This window comes from Mobula hypostoma, chromosome 9 (assembly GCF_963921235.1).
Source record: "Mobula hypostoma chromosome 9, sMobHyp1.1, whole genome shotgun sequence".
NCBI classification, from domain to species: domain Eukaryota; kingdom Metazoa; phylum Chordata; class Chondrichthyes; order Myliobatiformes; family Myliobatidae; genus Mobula; species Mobula hypostoma.
Window position 1 is genome coordinate 115,177,130 of NC_086105.1, and position 27,278 is coordinate 115,204,407.

Genomic DNA, 27,278 nt, shown 5'->3' on the forward strand with positions numbered 1-27,278 from the left:
AATTGCAGTACAATTGGAAGGCAAAGGGGTGATCAGGGATAGTCAGCATAATTTTTTTTGGGGGGGGGGGAACCTGCCTCCCTAATTTGACCAAGATTCTTTTTTGAGGATATGACTGAGAAGGTTAATGAAGATAGAGCAGTAGATATTGCATATATGGACTTTAATAAGGCTGTTGACAAAGTCCCACATGCAAGTCTGTACCAGAAGATGAAGGCACGTGGTAATCAAATAGGAATATACACGGTAAGTGATAGGGCACAAAGGAATGCTGATCAAAAGGCAGATGATAGGGTTTAAATTCTCAGTTCCCTGGTCGATAGGTGGTGAAGATAGGATACAGAATATAAAATTTGGGACATTACGTTACAACTTTACATAACACTGGTTTCAACCACACCTAGACTTCGCTCCACGGAAGATACATCAAAAGTAAAACAATGCAGGTTTAAGGTGAGAGGAAGGAATTTTAAAGGAATTTTGAGAAGAAAGTTTTGTTTTAAACATAGGGAGAGTTTGATATCTAAAGTCAGAGGCAAACAATATGTTCAAGAGACATTTAGACATGCATTTAAACAAGCAAGATATAGAAGGATACACATGTAATGCGAACAAGTGGCATTAGGGTAGCAAAACAATCAGTGTCTTATGTGCTGGGCTGAAAGGCATGTTCCTGTGCCCACAACTCAAGAACTTTCTGTCATATGCACTAACAGCAGGAAAAATCAGCAGCAGCAGGACCACCTCAAGGGTTTATCCACACTTCAGTTCCAAGTTGCTGGGCATCAATATCTCTCAGAACCTAACCTGGTCGCAACATATTGATGCCATTGAAAAGAAGGCCAATCAGCAGCTATATTTCATTAGGAGTTAGAGAAGATTTGGTTTGTCACCTAAAACACTAAAAAACTTCTATAGATATATCGTGGAGAGCGTTCTGACTGGCTGCATCACCGTCTGGGATTGGTGGGGTGAGGGTGTGGGGGGGGGTGGCTACTGCACAGAATCAAAGCAAGCTGCAGGAAGTTGTAACATTAGTTGCTCCATCTCGGATACCAGCCTCTGTAGTATCCAAGACATCTTCAAAGAGCAGTGCCTCAGGAACGTGGTGTCAATCATAAAGGACACCCATCCCCCAGGGCAATATTACCATCAGAAGCCTGAAGGTGCACACTAAGCAACTCAGGAACAGCTTCTTCTCTTCTGCCATTCAATTTCTAAATGGACTTTGAACCCATGAATACTACCTCACTACTTTTTTTAAAAATGTGTATATATATATATATATATATATATATATATATATATATATATATATATATATATATACACACACACTGTATATACACACACTTACTGTAATTCAGTTTTTTCTATATTTATCACGTATTGCATTGTACTCCTAACTCAAAGTTAACAAATTTCACAACATATGCCAGTGATATTAAACCTGATTTTGATTCTACATTCACTGCCAGCAACAGCTGAAGTTCTACATGATTCAATTTTTTTTTTAAAGTTGTTCCATGTTTCAAGACTGCAGCACATGGTGCAAAAGATACTTGGCTATGAGGCTTCAAAGGCTTCTGAACAAGACTGCTGTTTCCATATATGGATAGATTATTGTACATTCCTTTTGTAACACAATTAAATTGGAAAATGAGCAGGAGTCCCTACCCTTTCTAGGCTCTCTACCTGCATATCATTAAAGAACAATGAGTAAGATGCATGTTTCAATAAACTGCATCACTGTACAACTCTACCAGCGGTGCACATAGTAGAACTGCTGCCTCACATGCAGGAGACAGTGTTCAATGCTGACCTTGGATGCTATCCGCTTGACACTGCCACGCCTTCCCTGTGACCTCAGTTCTCCAGATTCTTCCCATGTCTCAGTTGTAGACTCTACCCCTCTCTACAACTGTGATTTATAGAAGTTTGTTATTCCCATCTTTGAGTACCACTTTATTCCATCTATTGACTGATCAGATATTGAAAACTCCAAGTGTACATATTTTATAACACATGCAGTTTGAGAAATAATAACTGTGCAAAATGAATCCAAATGCAAGTAGAGTGGATTCCAGTTCATTGGGATACATCAGGACCAGTACACTTTGGCCCATTGAAGTCGCGACCCCAATAGATCAAAGTTTCATGGAAATAGTTAAAAAGATATATTAAAAAGACAAACTAAGCAACAAATTATGTACTTAAATAAAATACAGCACAAAGTAAAACACTACCAATACTACTGCACTACAATAACACTGTGTATTAGTTCCTAATACTTATCAATGGAGGAATTCATCCACGCCACTTTCTTTGAACTGTAAAACTTTCTACAGGAGCACAATTGAGAGCATCCTGACAGGTTACATCATTGCCTGGTATGGAACTGTAATTCCCTCAATCCCAGGGCTCTATAGAGAGTGGTGCGGACAGCCCAGCGCATCTGGAGATGTGAACTTCCCACTACTCAGGGCATTTACAAAGACAGGTATGTAAAAAGGATAACTGGGGACCCAAGTCACCCCAACCACAAACTGTTTCAACTGCTACCATCTGGGAAACTGGACTACAGTATAAAAGCCAGGACCAACAGACTTCAGGACAGCTTTTCCACCAGGTCATCATACTAATTAATTCATGCTGATACAATTGTATTTCTGTTATATTGACTGTCCTGTTGTACATACTATTTATTATAAATTGCACATTGCACATTTAGATTTTTAGTCCTCATGTATATGAAGGGTACAAGTAATAAAGTCAATTCAATGAACGAGCATGGACACCTAGTGCAGATAATGGACTGCCTTCATATAACACTGCCGATGATTACATCCTCCAAATTCTAACTTTCATTGTAATAGTTAAGATGATTGCCAATACCTTCAAATACTTCGTAGTTTCTAATTTGCTAAACGAGTGAAATTGCTTCATTTTCACTCTTGACTTGTTTCTGGCATCTCCAAAATGCTTGAAACCGCAGTGAGCAAAAGTTTTAAATTGCCAATCTGATTATTTCTCACCAACTATCAGAGACAAAACTCGCTGCTTTTTGGACACAAACACATGTAACTGACGCTATTTAAAAACTCTCCTCGAAGCACAATGCTGTATCTAATGGACACGCGACTGAACACGACTAAAGCTAGTTAGAAACTGGCTGGCAAGGCTCCTGCCCCAATTAGGCAGCATAGTGTTCCAAATAAACAAAAAGAATCCCAGCTGTTTTCTCAATTAGTTTTTTTTCTTTAAGAGTTGTCCCAAATAAGTGGCTTCCCCAATTAACCGGTGGCTCAATTAACCAGAGCCCACTGCATTTTTGGTGCAGCACTTGAAGTACTGCATTCGATAAGTGTGTGTTACCTGAAGTTTATGTAATGCACTGACAAGTTACTTGAAGCAATTAAAAGCCAAGCAATGAATGGATGCGACCAGCTCCCCACTTACGAATATTGGGAAAAGCTACCAAGCAGATTGGAGCCAATTATAAGTACAGTAGCTGATATTCTCCTTCACAGAGAAAAAAAACCACAAACTTACATGCTTATAATGGTAAACAGACCTAATTGATGCAAATCAACCAATCAGTAACATAAAAATATTAGAAATTTAATGAAGCAACGTTAAAAGAAATAAATGAAGCTTGGATTGTAGATGTGAATGAAAACAAAGTGTTATAATACAAAAACCACCAAGGCACTAACCACAAAGATTGACAGAGAATAAGAAATACAGAGAAAGCTGACCAGAATGACGGCACTTGGCGGCACAGAAGTGATGGTGCGTAAGGGAGTGGCAGGTGAGGCGATAAGAAAGTAATCATAAGAATTGTGGGTTGAAGATGACAAAAGATAGGAAAGGAGGAGAGTAGGGTCCAATTTAAATAGCAGAATGAAAATTTCATTGGGAAGGGTACTGGGAATCAGTGCTGCTTGGCATGGAAATTGGCAACAGTGAACAATTTTCCTGGCAGAAAGAGGATGGTTTTAATGTAACAAGATGAAACTTATAACGGGCAGAATATGGGCAATGGAACAGTCTGGGAGGGACATGGGCATAGATGAATGTTTCAGCAGCAGATGGGCTGAGCTTTTGACAGAAGCATTCATTGCTAAAGAGGGTGAATTAGTTTGGGCCAAAATCAAGCCACTGGATGGACACTGGATTCAACAGCAGCTGTGGAGGGAAGAGAATTGACACCTGTGGTCAAGGCCCTGCACTCTCGGCAGATGTTGTTCTGCCCAATGAGTTCATCCAGCAGGTGAGTTTGTTACAGATTCAAGCATCTGGAGTCTCTTGAGTCTTTCTTGAATGCATTTATGTTTGTGATAAAGAAGATAGAAGTTTGAATAGAATGCCAATTTAGTAAATTTACACAATCTACACTGGAAACTGGAATTATCAATGCTTAGTTAAAAGAATGTGCGATTTATCAAGGATTTATGGAGGGGAAAAACATGTCAGAAAGAATGGAAACGGGGAAGCAAATTGCAAGAGTCAGTGAAAGGGCAAAGTACAAAGGAAAAGCTTATGTCATCAATTTAGCAGCCACCCCTTGTGTCTTATGATACTGTAACCAAGGAATAAAAGTTGTGAAAACTTGGTGGGGAGGATAGGGAGGGGCAACAAAACTAGATTCACATGGGATTAGATAGAGATCATTAATAAGACGTCAATAGGAAATAAAACTTCATACTACCAACATTCTTGTTATGCTCGGACAGAACTGATAACCAACCAAAAGCAGTCCAACTGAGACAGGCAAGATACTGGAGGAAAATAATGTGATCAGTGGTTTTACAAGTGGTAGAAAATGCCAAGATGAAACTAACAAGTTAGAATAGACTTCAGCTCGAGGTCAACAACAAACCTAACTCAACATCAATGTACGATCAATTATATCATCCCTTGCATGTATTTCAAAATAAAGGCAGGAAGGAAATGACACTATTGTACTTCAGTTTGATATTGTCCTCGCCAGATAATCACCTTCATATTTCTCATGACACAGAAAAACAGTACTGGTTTCAAATTAATCCTAGCTCTCAGGAGCAATCCAACCAATCCGATTACGTGCAATTATATCCTGGCAAACTATTTTCACTCACATTCTCATTGACTCCATTCTGCCAAACAACCCCCCGCCCCCCCACAATCCACTGCCACACACAACAGTAGCCAATCAATTCAGACATTGGCTTGGAGATCAACCACTGACTGGTGGAGCCTTTGCAAGATTGAGGAAAAGAGTCTTTGAAACCTGCAACCTGCAAGTCCAATCAAGACTTTTGGTCGATCGATTAGTTGTCCCTCCTACATTACTGTATGGTGCTGAATCATGGAACATCTACAGTAAGCACCTGAAAGTCCTGGAACTATTTTATCAAAGATCCTTACCTAAGATTTTTAGGACTGGCTGCAAGGACAGACATTAATAACACCAGTGTACTGGAGGAGACCAACATGAACAGCAACCTCCCCATGATAAAACACCAACTCCGATGATAGGTCACGTCAGCCAGATGCCGAACTCGCGTCTCCCCAAACAGACCATTACTCCAGTTAAAGGATGATCAGTGAGCCCCTGGTGGGCAAAGAAATGCTTCAACAATACCATCAAAATCAGCCTGAAGATACTAAACATTACATTAAACACTGGGAGGACATCGCATTCAATGGACACACCCAAAGGAAATCTCTTCAACAGGGAGCTGTGTTACATGAGCGCAACCTCCCCTGTACCACAGAGAACAAGCGGCAGCTGCGAATGGCGAGACTGAACACCAGCCACAGCCACCACTTACTCGTGTCCACACTGCACCAGAATATATGGATCCTGGATCAGACTCTACAACCACCTGAGGATCCACTTACAGACAACTCCAGCATCCTACTTGTCTAGAGTGATTGCACTATAACCTACAAATCAGCACATGCTTGGAATGTGGGAAAATTGCAACACAATCATGTTTCGAACAAGTAAGCTGCACAGAAATAGCATCCACAGAGTGAACCCAGACCCCTGGGGCTGAGAAGGACCTGTACTGACCAGTGTACCATGATGTCAGCCATTTACACATGGTTGCTGAAGAACCATGAGGAACAGTGGGCACTGTTCCTCTATTTGGGTCACACAGCCCAAGATTAGATGTCAATACACGAAGTGCTATTGCAGAAGTGGATCAGTTCAAATTGAAGGTTAAATTTTATACTTTATAGACAATATACAGCCATTGAAGTTCTTTTAATAAAACAGTTAATTAGCAAATTAATTATTGAAAGAGAAACTTTTAACTTTGAAAATTTGACTTTTCAACAATTTTTGGAACCTTCCTTCTCCAAGCTGTATCAGCAATGTGTTCTTCATAACAAACCTACAATTTCAGAAGCATAGTACAGCAATTAACTGGATTATAAATAACCTGCTGCAGATGCCAAAGAAAGTCGAATTATTTGCAGTTAGCTGAATTACCACGGCTGCAGAGGATAAGCATTAGTGAAGCCCTAAAGCGGTGAACAACTATTCTTGGAAGCTTTTTTTTAAAAAAAGCTGTCACATTCCTATTAGTAGATATGAATGGCAAGGTGCATTGTCAAGCTCATGATACATTTTGCCATTAGAAGGGAATACCAGACATGACTCAGCTGAAACCACTTTGGAAGAGACCTCTTTGTTGGCATTTTTGTCAAGCATCTACATTAAAGATATAAAAGTGGCTCATGGTTATTTTGATAAACATCATAAAACCAATGCCATATTAAAGTAAAATATTTCTTAACTACAGCTAGAGAGCCTTCCTTCTCACAAATATGCAAGCACTGAGTTATTTTAAACAAGCTTGTATTTCAGAAGCATAGTACAGAAATTAACTGATTTGAAAACCATGATAGTTTACTGAAAGAGTCGGTAACATTGGAGGAGAATGATGCCAAGATACATCCTAGGATGTGCTGGGTCACATTATCAGTGATTTAACCCGAGATCATCTGGTGTTTTGGGTCTTTCAACATCAGTCTCGCCCAGGCAACCCAGCCAGGGTTGATCAGGCCCTGGCCTGTGTCCCAGCAGCCTCTGTGATGGTCCAGATGGTTCTTTTCTTTGCAGTCCCCGTAACGCCAAAGGGAGAATAGGCACTGCAGAGCGAGCAGCCAGCAAAACCTCTACAACCCACCTCTAAAAGCTGGCATTGTACCCTCCATCCATCACTGGCACTGCTCTACCAGCTCCTGGTATTCTGCTTTCTTATATTCAAATGCCTCCTCAACCACGTCTTTCCAAGCCACGGTTCTATCATGACCACCTGCTTCGAGTTTTCTGACAGGTCAGGCCTCAGGGATGATGAAGCGATGAAGTTAAAGAATTTTAATTGTTTCCCAAGATCGACTTTCAGTTGCCAGTCAAAATAGTAAAGCACAGAACAATGAAATACATAGCCCACTGCTCTACTCTCTCTACACCAATGACTGTGTGGATAGACAGAGCTCCAATGCCATCTATAAATTTGCTTGTTGCCAGAATTTCAGATGGTGACAAGGAGGCATAAAAGAGTGAGATAGATCACGTGGTTGAGTGGTGTCAAAATAATAGCAACCTTGCACTCAACATCACTAAGACCAAGGAACTGATTGTGGATTTCGGGAAAGTGAAGTCAAGGGAACACAAACCAGTCCTCATTGAGGGATTAGCAGTGAAAAGGGTGAGCAGTTTCAAGTTCCTGGGTGTCAACGCCTCTAAAGATCTATTATGGGCCCAAATTACTTTTGCAATTACAAAGAAGGTACGACAGCAGCTATATTTCACTAGGAGTCTGAAAAGACTTGGTATGTTAGTTGCAGATGAACCACGGAGAGCATTCGAACTGGCTGTATCACCATTTGATATGGAAGGGCCACCACACAGGATTGGAAAAAGCTGCAGAAAGTTGCAAACTCAGCCAGTCCATCGTGGGCAATAGTCTCCCCAGCATCAAGGACAAATCAAAAGGCAATGCTTCAAAATGGCGGCATCCATCAATCAGGACTCTCATCACCCAGGACATGCCCTCTTCACATCACTACCATCAAGGAGGATGTACAGGAGCCTGAAGACATGAACTTAATGTTTTAGGAACAGCTTCTTCCCCACCGCCATCAGATTTCTGAACAGACAGTCAGCCCATGTACATTACCTCATTTTTTCCCCTCTTTTTTGCACTATTTATTTAATTTTTATATATATATTTCTTGTAATTTATATTTTTTGTGCATTACAATGTACTGCTGCTGCAAAACAACATTTTACAATGTATGCCAGTGAGATTAAACCTGACTATGATTCTGAAATGAACCTAATGTTCTATAGCTGAACAAAGTATAGAAGCAACTCTTGTAACCAATTCGTAAAAGACAGAAAAGAATGATATAATGATGATGATGAACTATTTACATTTACCTAACAGGTGACCCACGTGTTATGGCCATTTGAGTAAAGGATTTTCAGTCTTAAAGAATACACAAATCACTCCCAAAAATTGAGATACGGAATAAAATTTAGTGCCTGTATTTATGTGAAGAAAAATAAACAGACAACTCTTTATTTTTGTTTTCAACACATTTCTCTTAATGGATGCACAGATGACACAGCTTCAGGTCGCAGAAAATCATGAAAAGGGCCATCCTTCAGGAACACAACTTTCCTGTAACATGGAGATCATATGCATAAACTTCTAATTCGCGGAATCAAAACACTTATTACAAATTTTCAGTGCAATTGCTTGGCATATTTAAAGACAAGAGCTTTTGAAGTGAATGAAGAAGAAACAGCTTTATCCAACCTAATTGATAAATTCCACGCAAGTATCATATGCATATTTTGAAGTACTGTTCTGTTACAAAGCAGTCACGACAGCAGCTAAATTTCATTTTGAGAATGTGGAGAATTGATGTGCCACCAAATAAACTTGCAATTTTCTACTGAAGTGCTGTGGGGAACATTCAAACCGGATGCATCACCGCCTGGTATTGGTCGTTGGGGGGGGGGGCGAGGAATATGGGCAGCAGGGAAGACACGGCACTGAATCAAAAGAAGCTGCAGAAAGTTGTGAAGTCAGTGAGCTCCATCATGGGCACTAGCCTCCACAGCATCCAGGACATCTTCAAGGAGCGATGTTCCAAAAAGGACATGCCCTCTTCTCATTGTTGCCATCAGGGAGGAAGTACAGGACCCTGAAGGCTCACACTCAGTGGTTCAGGGACAGCTTCTTGCCCTCTGCCATTCGACTGCTGAATGGACATTGAACCCATGAACACTATCTCTACTCTTTTTTTGCCTGCTTATTTAACTATTTATACTTATTGTAATTCACAGTGTTTATTATGTATCGCAATGTACTGCTGCCACATAACAAATTTCATGACATTTGCCAAAGATATTAAACCCAATTCTGATTTTCAATTTGCATATTAAGAAATTTGACTTAGCAAAATCTGTTGCTGTTCACCCTAATATCAGTGACATTCCCCATTTCCAACTAAGAGTGGTCTCAATCTTCCCTTATTGTTCACCCGTAGTTAAACATGGAACAAACTACCCCAAAAGACCGAGTAAAATACAGTTTAAAGAATCCACGCTTACTGATTTTACTTTCAATGACCTGCCTGGTTTAAAAGTTTTACTCTTTTGCAAAGAGACAGCACTTACCTGTCCAGCTCTCGGCTCCATCCCTCCCACTCCTGTCTTCTCCTATCATTTTGCATCTCCCCCTCCCCCTCCAGCTTTCAAATCCCTTACTCACTCTTCCTTCAGTTAGTCCTGACAAAGGGTCTCGGCCTGAAACGTCGACTGCGCCTCTTCCTATAGATGCTGCCTGGCCTGCTGCGTTCACCAGCAACTTTGATGTATGTTGCTTGAATTTCCAGCATCTGCAGAATTCCTGTTGTTTGCGTTTAAATTCACTACTGCGAAGCCTCTTCCGGTGATGCCTACACCGAAGAAGTTTAGATCCTCTCTTCGACGGGAGTTCAGTGAAACCATCTCTCACTGCTCCCCATCTGTGATTTCTTCGGCTCTTCAACTTTTCGACCAGACTTTGACTCAAACTCGCTATCACTGCCATGTATCCTTTCTTGGAACGTGCCTCCGTCGCCAACTTACTCCAGTTGGCTTTAGGATTCGTTTCCAAGCCTCTCAATTTGGACCTTCTGAGGATCCCAGGTACTCACATTTCATTGACTCTGCCTCTCGCCGCTTCTCCCGTCAAGCTCTGAAGGCGACGCTCTCCGCCATGAGGAGGTACTTGGTGTCCCTATCCCAGACCCTTCCACACCTTCGGGACACTTTCTTCGCCGTCTGTAATGGTCCTACCCGCTATTTCATCCTCCGTCGGATCCACGCCTGCAATCGCCGTTTCTTTGACTTTGTCATGTTAGGCAAAGATCGCAAGATCCTACATCTACGGACTCCAGAGCCTGCTGGCCCCGACGCTAGCAGGCATGAACTTTCGGTTGCGGCCTCTGCCGTTGATCTCGGCGGCTCCAACACCTCAGGACATATTCAAAACCCGGACTCCAGCAACGACCATGGAGACATTCAAAGCGATCGCGCAACCACCAACTGCGACTCCAGCCTTGAACTCCAGGCCGGGTCTTTATGTGCTGCTGTTGTGACTCCCGTCTCCCCTTCCCCCACCACCACTCCGCAGCCCCGTCTTCCTCAGATCCCACCGTCAACTCCTGGGCCCTCAGAGGCTCCATCTTCCTCTCACCCCAACCCTCCCCTCTCCACTGACACCCCCAGCCTCCCCCCTCCCCCCTCTGATCCCAGCTCTCATCCGTGCCGGGTCTTTACCATCCCCTCCGACCTTCAACTGTCGGAGGCAGAACGCTCTGTTCTCAGTAAGGGCCTCACGTTTGTCCCCCTTCGCCCACACCTCAGCGAGTTCCGTGTTTGCCACGATGCGGAACTTTTCTTCCGCCGTCTCCGTCTCCGAGCCTACTTCTTCGGCAAGGACTCTTCCACCCCCACCGATGACCCCTTCTCCCGTCTTCAACCCTCCTCTTCTTCATGGACACCCCGCTCTGGTCTTCTGCCTGCTCTGGATCTCTTTATTGCCAACTGCCGACGGGACATCAACCGTCTCGACTTTACCGCACCTTGTCCCCATTCCAACCTCACTCCTTCGGACCGCTCTGCTCTCCACTCCCTCCGCACTAATCCTAACATTATTATTAAACCCGCTGATAAAGGGGGTGCTGTTGTAGTCTGGCGTACTGACCTCTACCTTGCCGAGGCACAGCGACAACTCGCGGATACCTCCTCTTATTTACCCCTCGATCGTGACCCCACTAAGGAGCACCAGGCCATTGTCTCCCACACTATCAACGACTTTATCCGCTCAGGGGATCTCCCTTCCACTGCTACCAACCTTATAGTTCCCACACCCCGCACTTCCCGTTTCTACCTCCTACCCAAGATCCACAAACCTGCCTGTCCTGGCCGACCTATTGTCTCAGCTTGCTCCTGCCCCACCGAACTCGTTTCTGCATACCTCGACACTGTTTTATCACCCCTTGTTCAATCCCTTCCGACCTATGTTCGTGACACTTCTCACGCTCTTAAACTTTTCGATGATTTTAAGTTCCCTGGCCCCCACCGCTTTATTTTCACCATGGATGTCCAGTCCCTATATACTTCCATCCCCCATCAGGAAGGTCTCAAAGCTCTACGCTTCTTTTTGGATTCCAGACCTAATCAGTTCCCCTCTACCACCACTCTGCTCCGTCTAGCAGAATTAGTCCTTACTCTTAATAATTTCTCCTTTTGCTCCTCCCATTTCCTCCAAACTAAAGGTGTAGCTATGGGCACCCGTATGGGTCCTAGCTATGCCTGCCTTTTTGTTGGGTTTGTGGAACAATCTATGTTCCGTGCCTATTCTGGTATCTGTCCCCCACTTTTCCTTCGCTACATCGACGACTGCATTGGCGCTGCTTCCTGCACGCATGCAGAACTCGTTGACTTTATTAACTTTGCCTCCAACTTTCACCCTGCCCTCAAGTTTACCTGGTCCATTTCCGACACCTCCCTCCCCTTTCTAGATCTTTCTGTCTCTGTCTCTGGAGACAGTTTATCCACTGATGTCTACTATAAGCCTACTGACTCTCACAGCTATCTGGACTATTCCTCTTCTCACCCTGTCTCTTGCAAAAACGCCATCCCCTTCTCGCAATTCCTCCGTCTCCGCCGCATCTGCTCTCAGGATGAGGCTTTTCATTCTAGGACGAGGGAGATGTCTTCATTTTTTAAAGAAAGGGGCTTCCCTTCCTCCACTATCAACTCTGCTCTTAAACGCATCTCCCCCATTTCACGTACATCTGCTCTCACTCCATCCTCCCACCACCCCATTAGGAATAGGGTTCCCCTGGTCCTCACCTACCACCCCACCAGCCTCCGGGTCCAACATATTATTCTCCGTAACTTCCGCCACCTCCAACGGGATCCCACCACTAAGCATATCTTTCCCTCCCCCCCCCTCTGCATTCCGCAGGGATCGCTCCCTACACAACTCCCTTGTCCATTCGTCCCCCCCATCCCTCCCCACTGATCTCCCTCCTGGCACTTATCCGTGTAAGCGGAACAAGTGCTACACATGCCCTTACACTTCCTCCCTTACCACCATTCAGGGCCCCAAACAGTCCTTCCAGGTGAGGCATCACTTCACCTGTGAGTCGACTGGGGTGATATACTGCGTCCGGTGCTCCCGATGTGGCCTTTTATATATTGGTGAGACCCGACGCAGACTGGGAGACCGCTTTGCTGAACATCTACGCTCTGTCCGCCGGAGAAAGCAGGATCTCCCAGTGGCCACACATTTTAATTCCACATCCCATTCCCATTCTGACATGTCTATCCACGGCCTCCTCTACTGTAAAGATGAAGCCACACTCAGGTTGGAGGAACAACACCTTGTATTCCGTATGGGTAGCCTCCAACCTGATGGCATGAACATTGACTTCTCTAACTTCCGCTAGGCCCCACCTCCCCCTCGTACCCCATCTGTTACTCTTTTTTATGCACACATTCTTTCTCTCACTCTCCTTTTTCTCCCTCTGTCCCTCTGAATATACCTCTTGCCCATCCTCTGGGTCACTCCCCCCCCCCGTCTTTCTTCCCGGACCTCCTGTCCCATGATCCTCTCGTATCCCCTTCTGCCTATCACCTGTCCAGCTCTCGGCTCCATCCCTCCCCCTCCTGTCTTCTCCTATCATTTTGCATCTCCCCCTCCCCCTCCAGCTTTCAAATCCCTTACTCACTCTTCCTTCAGTTAGTCCTGACGAAGGGTCTCGGCCTGAAACGTCTACTGCGCCTCTTCCTATAGATGCTGCCTGGCCTGCTGCGTTCACCAGCAACTTTGATGTATGTTACTTACTCCTAAGACTGCTTCAGCAGAGGGCCAATTGCCCTACAGGACAGCACTGGGCAGCTCCACAGCAAGAAAGGGGTCACCCACATCACTCCACTGTGCCCTCTAACTCTCAGCACACCAACTGCATTTACCACATTCCCTTTGGTCTAGGTATAGCACACAAGCACAAGACAGGAAACAACGAGGAAACTCTGAAGTTATCCAAAATGATGCCAAGAAATTTGACTCAAACATTAAATGCATTGCAAGCCAATAAAGTAATGCCTTGCTTGGTTCCTGCAGCCAAAGGAAGGACAGAAACTCAGTCTGTAACTTCAGTTAAACAGATGAACAGATCCTAATGCAGCTTACAACTCAGGCATTGACTAATTTAGCAAATTGAATCGTAAGCTGTCCTGGAATTACTTAGTGTGTCTTGATTACACAGAAGAAACTTCCAAAAACATTTCCTGCTATTTCAGAAACAAAACCTAGCTTATTATCACTGACATATGTCGTGAAATACGGTGTTTTGCAGCAGCAGCACAATGTAATATACTAAAAAATGTTAAGATATAAAAATATAAAAAAGTAGTGCAAAAAGAGAGCGAAGTAGTGTTCAGGGAACATTCAGAAATCTGAACACTCAGGCTCCTGTACCTCCTCTCTGACGGTAGGAAAGAGAAGAAGGGATGTCCTGGATGGCAAGGGTCCTTAATGATGGATTGATTACACCTTCTTGAGGCATCATATTAGTGGGGGGGACCAAGTGCTCATAATAGAGTGGAGCTAGCTGAGCCAACAACCCTCTGAAGCCTTCTCCGACCATGTGCATTGTCCATAACAGACAATGAATGATACAGCCAAAAGAATGCTCTCCACAATACATCCGCTGAAATTTGCAAGAGTCTTTGGTGACACACCAAATTTCTTCAAACTCCTAACGAAATATAGCCACAGATGTGCCTTCTTTGCAATTGCATCAATATGTCGGACCCTGGATAGACATTCACAAATTTTGACACCCAAAAAGCTGTCCACCCTTTCCACTGCTGACCCCTCAATGAAGACTGGTGCATGTCCTCCCAACTTCCCCAAATCAATTCCTTGGGACATTAGGACCGCGTTGTGTCCTTTGTTTCACAGAATCCTGGTTAACCCCTTCCATACCGGATTCAGATCAACAGTTTACCATATACTGTCAGGATAGATCCATAGAGTATCTCAAAAGCAGAGGTGGAGGAGTATGCCTCATAATCAACTCTTCCTGGTGCACAAGTATATCAATGCCATCCCAATTCTGCTCACCAGACCTGGAATATCTAGCAGTTAAGTGCCGTCCTTTTTAACTACCACGGGAGTTCTCTGCGGTCATTTTGTAGCAGTTTACATTCCTCCTCAGGGCAATGTCAAGCAGCCTTTAGAAGATCTGAGCAATGGGATCAACATGCACAAAACAGTACACCCTAACGCCTTCACCATCGTTTTGGGAGGTTTTAACCAGGCCAGTCTGAAGAAAAGTCACTAAGCAACTACCATCAACAGATCACTTGCACTACCAGAGGAAACAACACACTGGGCCACTGTTACACCACCATCAAGAATGCCTACTGTGCTATTCCACACCCTCACTTCGGGAAGTCTGATCACCTAGCTGTACGTCTACTCCCTGAGTATAGGCAGAGACTGAAGACTGCAGCACCAGCACCAAGAAGGTATGGACAGAGACTTCTTGAGAGTCCAGACTAAGTCAAGGAAAAGTACATCACAAGAAGCAGCCACTTAGCCTAAAAGTTCAATTGAATTCTACTCCTTCATCCTTTTCCCAAATTTTGCCCAATTTCAAATAGTTCTATTTCAACAGTTATCGTTTAACCTCTATTCATAATTTTATCAAGTCGTTAATTACAAACTCTTAATTTTCATTTTATAAAATATGCTTTTCCTCATACTTCCAAGTTCCTTCATCTTGCATGGCACAAGATCAAAAACACAAGATATTCTGCAGGTGCAGGAAATGTTCAACAGCACACACAAAATAATGGAAGAATTCAACAAGTCAGGCAGCAGACACGGAGGAAAATAAACAGTCACGATTTTTAGCTGAGACCCTTCATCAGCACCGGAAAGGCGCAAAGGGAAATAATGTCCCATTCTGGCATTTCTGTCCATGGTCTCCTCTACTACCATGATGAGGCCAAACTCAGGTTGGAGGAGCAACACCTCATATTCCATCTTGGTAGCTTCCACCCTGATGGCATAAACCTCAATTTCTCCAACTTCCGATAATTTCTCCCTTTCCCTCTGCTCTTCTTCCATTCTTCATTCTGGTTACCCCGTCAGCCCTTCCCTTTTCCACACCCCATCACCTCCCTCTGGTTCCCCTCCACCTTCCTCTTCTTCCATAGCCTACTGCCTCTTATTAGATTCCTCTTCCTCAGCCCTTTACCTCTTCCACGTATTATCTCCCAGGTTCTTACTTCACCCCCCTCCCCTGCCTTCACCTATCATCTGCCAGCTTGTAATCCTTCCCACCCCTCACTTTCTTATTCTTGCTTCTGGCCCCTCCCTTAACAGTCCTAATGAGAGGTTTGAGCCCAAAACACTGACTGTATCTTCCCCTCCACAGATGGCTTACCAGTTCCACCAGCACTTTTTTTTGTCTGTGACACAAGTTCAAAATACTTTTTATATAAATTTTAGGATCCTCACTCAAGGGAGGGTCCTACTGACCGGATAGAATCCTGGAGTGCAAAGCAATAATTTCTTATTTCAAACAAGTACCTTTGAAACCAAAGCTTAAATTCCAAAATTAAGTGCTTGAAAAATGAACGGACAAGTTATACCTTTTAAAATCTTTGGTGCTGAAGCTTTCAATGACAATCTACAAAACTGCAATATCATCCTATATGTATATCAAAAGTTTTTTGTTGCGTGAATAAAGCCACCAGAAAAAGCCTGACAGATACAAAGCAGCTTCTTTATTTGACAAAACAAGGTACAGCAGGTATCATACGGAGACGCTTTCGGTTGAAAGGTCTCGCTGGCCCAATGTGGGGCTTGGTATTTTATGTGCGAGACATCAAAGGACAATTTCATACTTACAAAGTATGGACAATGTTTTCTTTGAAACTGTACAGAAACTCCACACCTCCATACTCGCACGCACACCACAGACATCCAAATGAATTTTAATCAGCATTGTCTGGTCTGGGATTCATGGCTTTTAGGAACCCATTGTTCAGCACCGCAACTCCAAATGAAGTCCAGCATGCATATTCAGATATGAAGACTGGCAGCCAAAGTCATTTGCTAAATGTAAATGAGCTAAACTCAAAAATCGTTCTGACAAAGTAAACTTAGCATTTCACTTTTGTTGTACCTGCCACATCACCAAATACAAAAAGCACAAAGCTTTATTTTTCCATCATTGAAAATACCATTAAAAAGAGTATCTGTTTACATGTACTTTAAACAACCAATGATTTGCAAACACAATGCTCAACTGTATCTTCCAGCTTGCTTTATGAATGATTGAAATGCAACCCAAGACAGCAAAGTCGGCCTGACCTGAGTGCATTGGACAGATACATACATTTTGTAATCAGTGAAGCTTTAATCCCACTTAATCAATTTTGAAAAGAGAATTACTTACACTTATAGAACTCCTTTCACCAGTTATAAAACATTTGGGAATAGCAAAAAGATTGGGAAGTATATCTCAAAGGTGGTCAATTTCATCAGGGACCAGAGCATTTTTTTGGCACTTTTGTAACTTCAAGCAGCAAACAGCTGGGGAATTCATTTAAGACAGTAATTTGACATTCTTGTAAATATGCTTAAATCAGGTTTGTGTGCAGAGGAAATTGGTTCACATTATTTTCTGGAAATAAGATATAGTGCATAAACACTTGAATAACCAGAAAAAGCCTGGTTCCACTAGCTTTTCTTTAAAGTAAAAGAGCTAAAGGAGAAAAAAGATAATGCTCAAAGATATTTACTGGCAGTGTGAAAAAAGGAAAGTTTTTAATGAATTGCTGCTCTTTAAAAAAAAAGTTATGCATTTCACCAGTCGCTAACAATACTCAAATTGTGAGGGCCAAACCTGGATTAATGATCAGAAGTATTTTAATGATACAACTAACTAAAGTGCAAAGAGAAGAAAGCCACAGAAATTTTACAGGTGAGATGGACTATCAGCAAGGCATCTCAAAGGTTGATTGATCTTCGTTTATTTTCAGAAGATTGCTTGTGGCATTTCTCACTATGTGTCAGTGGATAAACCATTTCTTAACAACTGGAGTATCATAACAACCAACAATAATGTAAAAAGGACCACTGTTTTGTGGTAGTGGCCATGTTAAATTGAGATTAAGCTGCAACACTTCGCTTGGAAAAAGACTAGAAAAATGAATTATGATATTTATTTTATATTCTACAAACATAGGAATTAAGGGCAAGAGTAGGTCACTCTCACTCTCAATCATGCCACACTGTTTGCGAAAACGCAAATCTAATTATAATCTCTTTCCCCCTTATCTGCTGTAATCTTTCATCCCCTTACTTATTCTATCTATATTCAGTACCTTGCCTTAACAATAATCAAATGTGTTGCTTCCACCATAAGCTCCAAAGACTCATAAACCTTACATAGAAAAATGCCTCATCTGTCTTAAAGTTTATAGCCTCTATTTTTAAAGTGACCCATTGCACTAGATTCTCTCACAAGAATAAACATCTTTTGCACATACATCCTTTCAAAATCCCCCATTGACTCTTTTCAACTTCAGCACATAAAGTATAGCATCGTCCATCCTTCCGCACAAGAGAAGTAGCCCATTCCATGTCTTACTAATAGCTCACAGATTGACACAGGAGAATAGAGGCCAACATAGATCATATCAATAGCAGGGAAGTCTCAAAGAATCTGGCGGATTGTTCCTGCACCTATTTTCATGTGCTGTGTTAGGCAGTAACAGATTTCTTTCACACAACAATGGGATGCAAAATAGAAAGATAATCCAGTATTTGATGAGAAACCAATGAAACTGTACACTGAAATGTTTTTTAAACATTCGCTGCATGGGTTGCAAGCTAAAATCAATTTTGAAATAATAACTTCATTTTTTTAAACTCTGCAATATAAAATGTAAATTACATTATTAATTTTTGAAAAGAAAGCAAATGCCACGAAGACTGCTGCTATTTTGGATATTAGATCCACCCACATCAACTAACCAACTACTGAACTTATTTCCTCTACTCCCACTGCTAAAGCTTTTGCCTGCCGCTCACATCCCAACTCCAGCTACTCGACTTGCTCCACCCCACACATTCCCCAGTGCAGCAGCAAAGGTAGGATGGGAATGAAAGGGATGAGAAGGAGGAGACACAAAGAAAAAGCAGGAACAGACAGAGAGGAAAGAGTGAACAGGGAGGAGTTGACTAATGTAGCTATTTAAGGCCAAAAGGGGGAGGGGTCCCCCCACCTTTCTTTCTTCCTAGGCCTCCTGTCCGATGATCCTCTCATATCTCTTTTGCCAATCAACTGTCCAGCTCTTGGCTCCATCCCTCCCCCTCCGGTCTTCCCATATCATTTTGGATCTCCCCCTCCCCCTTTCAAATCTCTTACTAGCTCTTCTTTCAGTTAGTCCTGACGAAGGGTCTCGGCCCGAAACATCAACTGTACCTCTTCCTAGAGACGCTGCCTGGCCTGCTGCATTCACCAGCAACTTTGATGTGTGTTGTTATTTAAGACCAACTCGGGTTTTTGGAGAGGCTTATATTCGACATGGATAACAATAAAATGGAGAAAATAAAAGTTCATTACATTTAATGCCATATGAACTGAAATGCTAATATCTCTCATAAAAAATATAAAAACCAAAAATTGTTTATCATTTATATAGTCTGAGTAAACATCATTTCCCATTAGTCAATTGTTTTCTAGAATCCTTGTGCTTTCTCATAGTTTGTTTCCTGGCTCTGCCTCATTAAGATTCTCTAAGACGACAAGATATAGGAGTAGAATTAGACCATTCAGACCATCGAGTCTTCGCCACCATTCCATAAGAGCTGATTTATTACCTCTCTCCTGTCTTCTCCCAGTAATCTTTGACATCCTTACTAATCAAGAATTTATCAATCTCTACTTTAAATATACCCAATAACTTGGCCTCCACAGCTGTCTCTGGTAATAAATTCCACAGATGTATTTCTCACTCCTTGTTCCAACATGCTACAGTTTTACTTGGACACTGAAAACGAGAGTATTACTTTCAGCCTCAAAAACCTGCTCGGCAGTCAGGTAACCAGAGCATTCTTTTTTAAAGGTTGGATTAATACACCAGAGGCCACAATTAGTAATCTTAAAATTAGAGTTAAAATCCTACTGTGACACTAGAGAATTTAAATTGTTAATTAAGTCATCTAGAACAAAATGCTAATACAAGTAATGGAGGGCAGTACTATATTGTCTTGAATAAAAACAAGTTCACTAATGCTGTACGGGAATGGCCTAGGACAAAACATCACCAATAACCCAACCTAGTCCAACCACATTGACAGCATGGTCAAGTAAGCTCACCTTCACTTCCTCAGGAGGCTGCAGAAATTTGGCACGTCCCCTTCAACCCTTACTAATTTTATCAACGCAACATAGAAAGTTGCCTAGTTGGATGAATCACAACTGAGCTTGGCAACCGATCTGCACTTGACAGCAAAAAACTGCCTCCCCCCCCCCATGGACTGTCTGTTAAACAGCACAATCAACTACACCACCTGCCCCAGACATTCACTATTCTCCATTTTCCATCAGGCTGAAGACACAAAACCCTGAAGGTATTTACCACCAGGCTCAAGGACAGTTTCTACCCTGCTGTTACAAGACTATTGAATGGATCCTAGATTGACTCTTGACGTCACAATTTATGTTTTCAGGAGCTCCCACCTTATTGTTCACCTGCACTGCACTTTCTCTGTAGCTGTTACACTTCGTTCTCTATTATTGGTTTATCTTGTTGTACCTCAATGATTTGTTCCTTAAGGTTATCACAGACAAGGGTGCTAGTGAGGATAAGTTCACACTAGCCATTAAATGCTCCCAATGATGTGAGTCTCAAATAGCCTCTGACAACTAAGTCCAGCTCCTGCATTCTGGTATTGGTTTATCTTGTCGTACCCCAATGATATGTTCCTCAAGCTTGTCATAGCCAGGGGCTCCTAGCTTTCACACGTGGCTTAGCTACTAAGCCCAGTGGAGCCACTTCTACAGAAGGAGCCAAGGCAAGTTATTGGCACTTTAAAACCAGTTACTTCGGGCAGCTGGGGCTTATCAGCCATGATTGGCAGCACATTTATGAGAAGGAAAACTCTGATTTCAAAACTCAGTTGCTTTGCGGCTATACCCATTCATGGGAAAAGCTTTGGGAGTAAACCCAAAGAGAAAACTCAGGAGCTCGAGTCTCTAAGACAGTCCTCCTACGTTGGGTTCAACTCTGACTTGGCAACTCCTGAGATGCTACTGGTGCCATTCATTCTGATTCATCAGTTGTGCGGAGAGGGGAATACGGGCAGCAGCTTCCCCTCTATATCGTACTGTCCAGGCTTGCACATCACATAGACTGCTCATAATTGACCCTGACCATCAGAGGGCCTGACCTCAATGATTTGATCATGATGAGCAGAATGCAAGACAAGCTTTTCGCTGTATCTTGGTATATTTGATAATCAATTCCACTTTCTGCTTCTCTCGTCCGTGTGGACCTACACTATTCCACAACAGTGATGATTTAATCTTCCCTGCCATCTCTTCAAATGGTCAAGGAAGCAGGATAGTTCTATTAAATGATTATATTTAAGCACAAAGAACAAAATTGGCAGATCAACTGAACCAGCAAATGCGCATATCAAAAGGAAACTCTGCCCAGTTGACCTTGCAATTATTCCCACAAAAATAAAGGAATTTGTGCCTAGATTAAGAGAACTAACACAACAAACCAATCAGTTAAGCAACACTTGATACAGCTGAATAGTACGGTTTTGTGAATGCAACTGAGAGTTCTCAGAAAGAGAGAAGATGGGGGAGGAGTGGTTCCAAACAAAGGGAATATGGGCATCTAGTATTTCTAGGCAGCCCCCATCCAAATACTAACCAGACCTGAGACAGCTTCGCTTCGCAATCAGAGAAGATCTTGTGTCCTCTACATGATAACCCAACTTGGAAGAAATACAGAATACAAAGGGAACAGAATTTATCTCAGACAAGGCGCTTCAATACCCGATAGCAAGAGCTGCTCAGTGCCATTGTGACCAATCAAGGCGGTGAAATATTCCAGATCGTAACTGGTATCAGCATCTATGGTTCCGTCACTAGCTGCCAATGCAAAGAAAAAAAGTTACTTGAACTTATCTTTATCCATCAATCTTTTGCATGCAAGCCTGTCCAATATTAGGCATTCCAATGACAACCAGGACCCTCCAACGCAGCACTACATTGGGATCCATCAATGCAAGTTGCACATTTACCTTTGATCTGAGACAGTTCCACATACGACTCCAATAGACCGAGTCTCAGAATCCAACACAGGCAGCCGAGTCAGAGTTCACTTTGCACGACGGCAGCCAGGTACCCAGACTGATTCGAACTGCATGTGGTAAATGGTGCCACAGGAAAAACATGAAATGAGACAGACGAAGCACAATCCAGCACAGCGTGAGAGGAAGAGGAAGTGTGAGGTGATAAGCATGACTTGGCAGGAGTGCTCAATATGCAAGGCAATGAAGAAAATCAGACTTATTACGGAGCTGAAACAGATTATCCAGCCCAGTGACAGGTACTACACAACACACAAGTACCTATTTCAGTCCATTCTCCTTGTTCACATCTCATTGCCTTTAAAGCGTGTTTCTGTAAATACTCAAATTTTCTTAATGAATATTTTATGCATTCTGTGCAGATAATTTCACATGAAACCCTGCTGGTTTCCTTGGTTGCGAAGGACTAGGGTATACAGAAGGCTCTCCCACCCCAAACACCAGTCTGTGTGGATGCTGTGTAATTTGCTACCCTGTTACAACTCAGTGCCAAGATGATTAAAGAAATTATATTTATGAATCTTAACTTAAAGGTTCTTAAAGAAAGAAAACAAAAAGGGTCCATAATAATTAAACAGTCAAATGTGCACAAGTTGGAGCTCAACTCTTCCAAAAGTTGCACATATTCACCAATCTTCAGGAGATCCCAGCACCTTGCTCTATCAACAGCCCTCCAGTGGGTTGAATCCGAAGACCGGTTCTCCACAGTGTCTTCTCTCTTCATCTCCCACCGAACAAAAAAAACCCCAAGATCAACCTTAGCGTTCCTCACAAAACCTCCATGTTTCACCATCCTAATTGGTTGATCCACATTCCTCCGCATCTCATAACAAAATCAAGTTTATTATCACCGGCATGTGTCATGAAATCTGTTAACTTAGCAGCAGCAGTTCAATGCAATACATAATATAAAATAAATTACAGTATATGTATATTGAATAGACTAAAAATCGTGCAAAAACAGAAATATATATTTAAAAAGTGAGATAGTATCCAAGGGTTCAATGTCCATTCAGGAATCGGATGGCAGAGGGGAAGAAGCTGTTCCTGAATCACTGAGTGTGTGCTTTCAGGCTTCTGTACCTCCTACCTGATGGTAACAATGAGAAAAGGACATGCCCTGAGTGCTGGAAGTCCTTAATAATGGATGCTGCCTTTCTGAGACACTGCTCCTTGAAGATGTCCTGGGTACTCATAGGCTAGTACCCAAGATGGAGCCGACTAAATTTACGACCCTCTGCAGCTTTTTTTTGGTCTTGTGCAGTAACCCCCGCCTCCCCATACCAGGTGATGCAGCCTGTCAGAATGCTCTCCATGATACATCTATAGAGGTTTTTGAGTGTATTTGTTGACATAGCAAATCTCTTCAAACTCCTAATGAACTATAGTCGCTGTCTTGCCTTCTCTATAGCTGTATCAATATGTTGGGACCAGGTTAGGTCCTCAGAGATCTTGATACCCAGGAACTTGAAACTGCTCACTCTCTCCACTTATGATCCTTCTATGAGGATTGGTATGTATTCCTTCATCTTACCCTTCCTGAAGTCCACAATCAACTCTTTCATCTTACTGACAATAACCTAAACAAACAGACTGCTCTTACAGAACCACTAAAATGAAATACCTACAGCACAGCAGTAAAAATGTGAACCAGGGTGATACACACATAATAACCACAGTATAGAATATTTATTTAGCTTTCCCTTTAATTCTGTTATTAGACTGTACCTTTGCTTGAATCATTTTGCTGACTACCAAAAACATTCTCTCATTTATTAAGACCCTTTAAGCCTTAATAATCTATCTTTGCATCTGGAGAGGGGATAAACACCAGCATCAGAAAGCTGATGCAAGAACATCTGCACAGTGAAGATGCATACACCAGGATGCTCTTCATTGACTACAATTTGGCATTCCATACTATCATCCCCTCAAAACTAATCAATAAGTTTCAAGACCTATGCCTTATTACCTGATTTTCTCACTTGCAGGCCCCAGTTAGTCCAGATTGGCAACAACATCTCTTCCACAATCACCATCAGCACCAGTGCACCACAAGGCTGAGTGCTTGGTCCCCTGCTCTCACTTTACATTCATGACCGTGAGGCTAAACACAGCTCCAAGGCCATATTTAAGTTTGCTGATGACACCACTGTTGTTGGCTGAATCAAAGGTGGTGACAAATCAGCATACAGGTTGGCGAAAGAAAATCTGCTTGAATAGTCCCACAACAACCTCTCACTCAATGTCAGCGAGACCAAGGAGATCACTATTGACATGAGGAGGAGGAGGAGGAAACTGGAAGTCAGTGAACCAGTCCTCAATGGGGGATCAGAGATGGATGGTTAGCAACTCCTGTCAGAGGATCTACCCTGGGTCCAGCACATTAAGTGCCATTACGAAGAAAGCACGACAGTGCCTCTACTTTGAGAAATATGCAAAAATTCAGCATGTCATCTAAAACTTTTACAACTTCGATAGATGTGCGGCAGAGGGTATACTGACTGGTTGTATCATGAGCTGGCATAGAATCACCAAAGCCCTTGAAGGGAAATCCTACAAAAAATAGTGGATGCAGCCCAGTCCATCATGGGTAAAGCCCTCCCCACCATTGAGCACATCTACAAAGAGCACTGTCACTGGAAAGCAGTATCCATCATCAGGGACCCCCACCACCCAGGCCATGCTCTCTTCACGCTGCTGCCATCAGGAAGGTACGGGAGGCTCAGGACTCGAACCATCAGGTTCAGGAATAGTTAAAACCCCTCAATCATCAGGCTCTTGAACTGATGGAATAACTTCACTCAACTTCATCTGCCCCAACATTGAGCCGTTCCCACAACCTATGGACAAACTTTCAAGGACTCTTCATCTCATGTTCTCCATATTTATTGCTTAATTATTTATTATTTCTTTTTGTATTTGTAGTTTGCTGTTTTTTGCACATAGGTTGTTTGTCTGTCTTATTGAGTACGATCTTTCATTGGTTCTATTGTGCTTCTTGTATTTACTGTGATTGCATGCAAGAAAATTAATCTCAGAGTTGTATATGATGATATATATGCACTTTGATAATAAATTTACTTTGAACGTTGAAGTTTCTGTTTCTGTAACCCATCTGCTTCAAGGTTCGATATATTATGCATTCAGAGAAGCTCTACTGGATACAACTGTTGTAACGTGTGGTTACTTGAGTTACTGTCACCTTCCTGTCAGCTTGAACCAATCTGGAAATTCTCCTCTGACCATTCCCATTAACAAGGCATTTTCACCCAGAGTGCTGATCACTGGATTTTTTTTTGTTTTTCCACACCATTCTCTGTAAATCCTAGTGACTGTTGTGCATGAAAATCCAAGGAGATCAACAGTTTCTGAGATACTCAAACCACCTCATCTGCCAACAATTATTCCACATACAAACTGACTTAGATCACATTTCTTCCCCACTCTGATGTATAGTGTGAACTACACTTGAACCTCTTGACCATGTCTACATGATTGGCTTAGATGTTTGCATTAATGAGGTGTACCTAATAGAGTGGCCACTTGTTTATATTGCATTTCACTTTTCCCCTGGTTGAGAGCATCTGCTACTTATTTACCTCCTTGAATAGCCGTTTATAATACTTTATTGAAGTTTTCACTGACTACAATTAGCATCAGTAAAAAAATTATGAGACTACACATGAATAAATTAGAAAATAACATGTACAGTTTGTAATTTAAGTGATGTTTATTGTTCAATTCCTAACTTCAGAACATAATATAACTGATAATCAGGTATGATTGGGGTGAAAGTGGTGCCTGGCCAGAAGACAGACAGATACACACAAAAATACATTCATTTTGTTTATAAAGATATTGCACAGTATTGTAATAAATACTTCAATGTACCCCTTAAGGTTACAGTATAATGCAAGAAATAAACCCCTGTCCAGACTAAAGACAGCATTCAAAGTTGGGTCCTGGCGAACGAGAGTGGAATGTTGAGACCTGGGTGGCTGCGAGTGGCATGAGACTATGGCAAAATTACCAGCTGAGCCAGATGCCAAAACCACCAGGGTTTCCAAAAGGTCTGAAAGTGGATTATTAGAGTTTGCTGTGTGCAAACCTTTACGGAAGATTGCACCTTTTAATGCTTGCTTTATATTGCTTTTGCCTTCAGAATCCCAGAGTCATCATAATGATTATAACATAATTTTATCATAACCATTGTACTATATCTGCCCTATTACTTATTGAAAAAAATTCCATTACACTAATAAAACAGCCAACCATTCAATTTATTTCACTATGTCTCTTTGTGATCCACCCAGCCCCCATCACCATCTCTTTCCCTTCCCACCTGCCCATCACCCATACACTCCTCTCACTGGTTCCCCTCCTCTTCACCTTCCCTTTATTCCATGCTCCACATTCCTCTCAGATTCCATCATCATTAACCCACTTATCACTTTTGCTTCACCGTCTGACACCATTCCAACTCTCCCCACCTCCATCTGTCCATCATGCCTCCTCACCTACTTCCACCTACTATCGCCTGCCAACTCTTGCTCCACTTCTTCCCTCCATCTTTGTATACTTGCTACCTCCCCTCTACCTTTTAGTCTCGGATGAAGGATCTCAACTCCAAACACTGACTGTCCACTTCCCTCCCCAGATGGTACCTGACCTGCTGCCTTCCTCCAGATTCCAGCCTCTGTAACCTCTTCTGACTCCACGTCACACCCTCACATTATCTTTTAATTTTTGTTATTTTGCTAACCCAGCACAAAGAAACTCTTTTGTGTGGAACTTAAGCCAGCGTGACAACTTCAAGCAATAAAAACCCGACTACAAGCTCCCAAGCAGACAATGGTGCTCCACAATAAATTCCAAACTGACTTCCTTTAACATACAGATGAAAAGATAAACAATATCGAATACCAGAGTTAAGGAGGAACACTGAAAAAAATGCTGTGTCTTCAGCAGTAATTTAGAGTTGGTTAACATGGAAACAGGCCATTCAGTTCAATTCGTCCATGCCAACTAAGATTCTTACCTATGCCAGTCTCATTTTCCTGAACTTAGCCAATATTTCTCTAACCTTTCCAAACCAAGCATGCGCCCAAATGCTTTTGAATGCTGTAATTCTACTTGCCTCTATTACCTCTTCTTGTTTCACAGCTTGTTTCACAGCCGCTGTGAGAGAAACGTGTTTCTGAAAAAATGAAAAATTGATATTTCCCAGTAGAAAACAGAAATGACTGTTTTCATGTTCCAGAAATTCAAATGAATATCTACAATTCAATT

General features: G+C 42.3%; 1 protein-coding gene across 2 annotated transcripts in view; it reads right to left on the reverse strand.

The window, feature by feature from the left end:
- sdk1a (sidekick cell adhesion molecule 1a) overlaps nucleotides 1-27,278 on the reverse strand; it is a 779,580-nt gene that overhangs the window by 732,348 nt on the left and 19,954 nt on the right. The gene's annotated exons all lie outside the window — the stretch shown is intronic.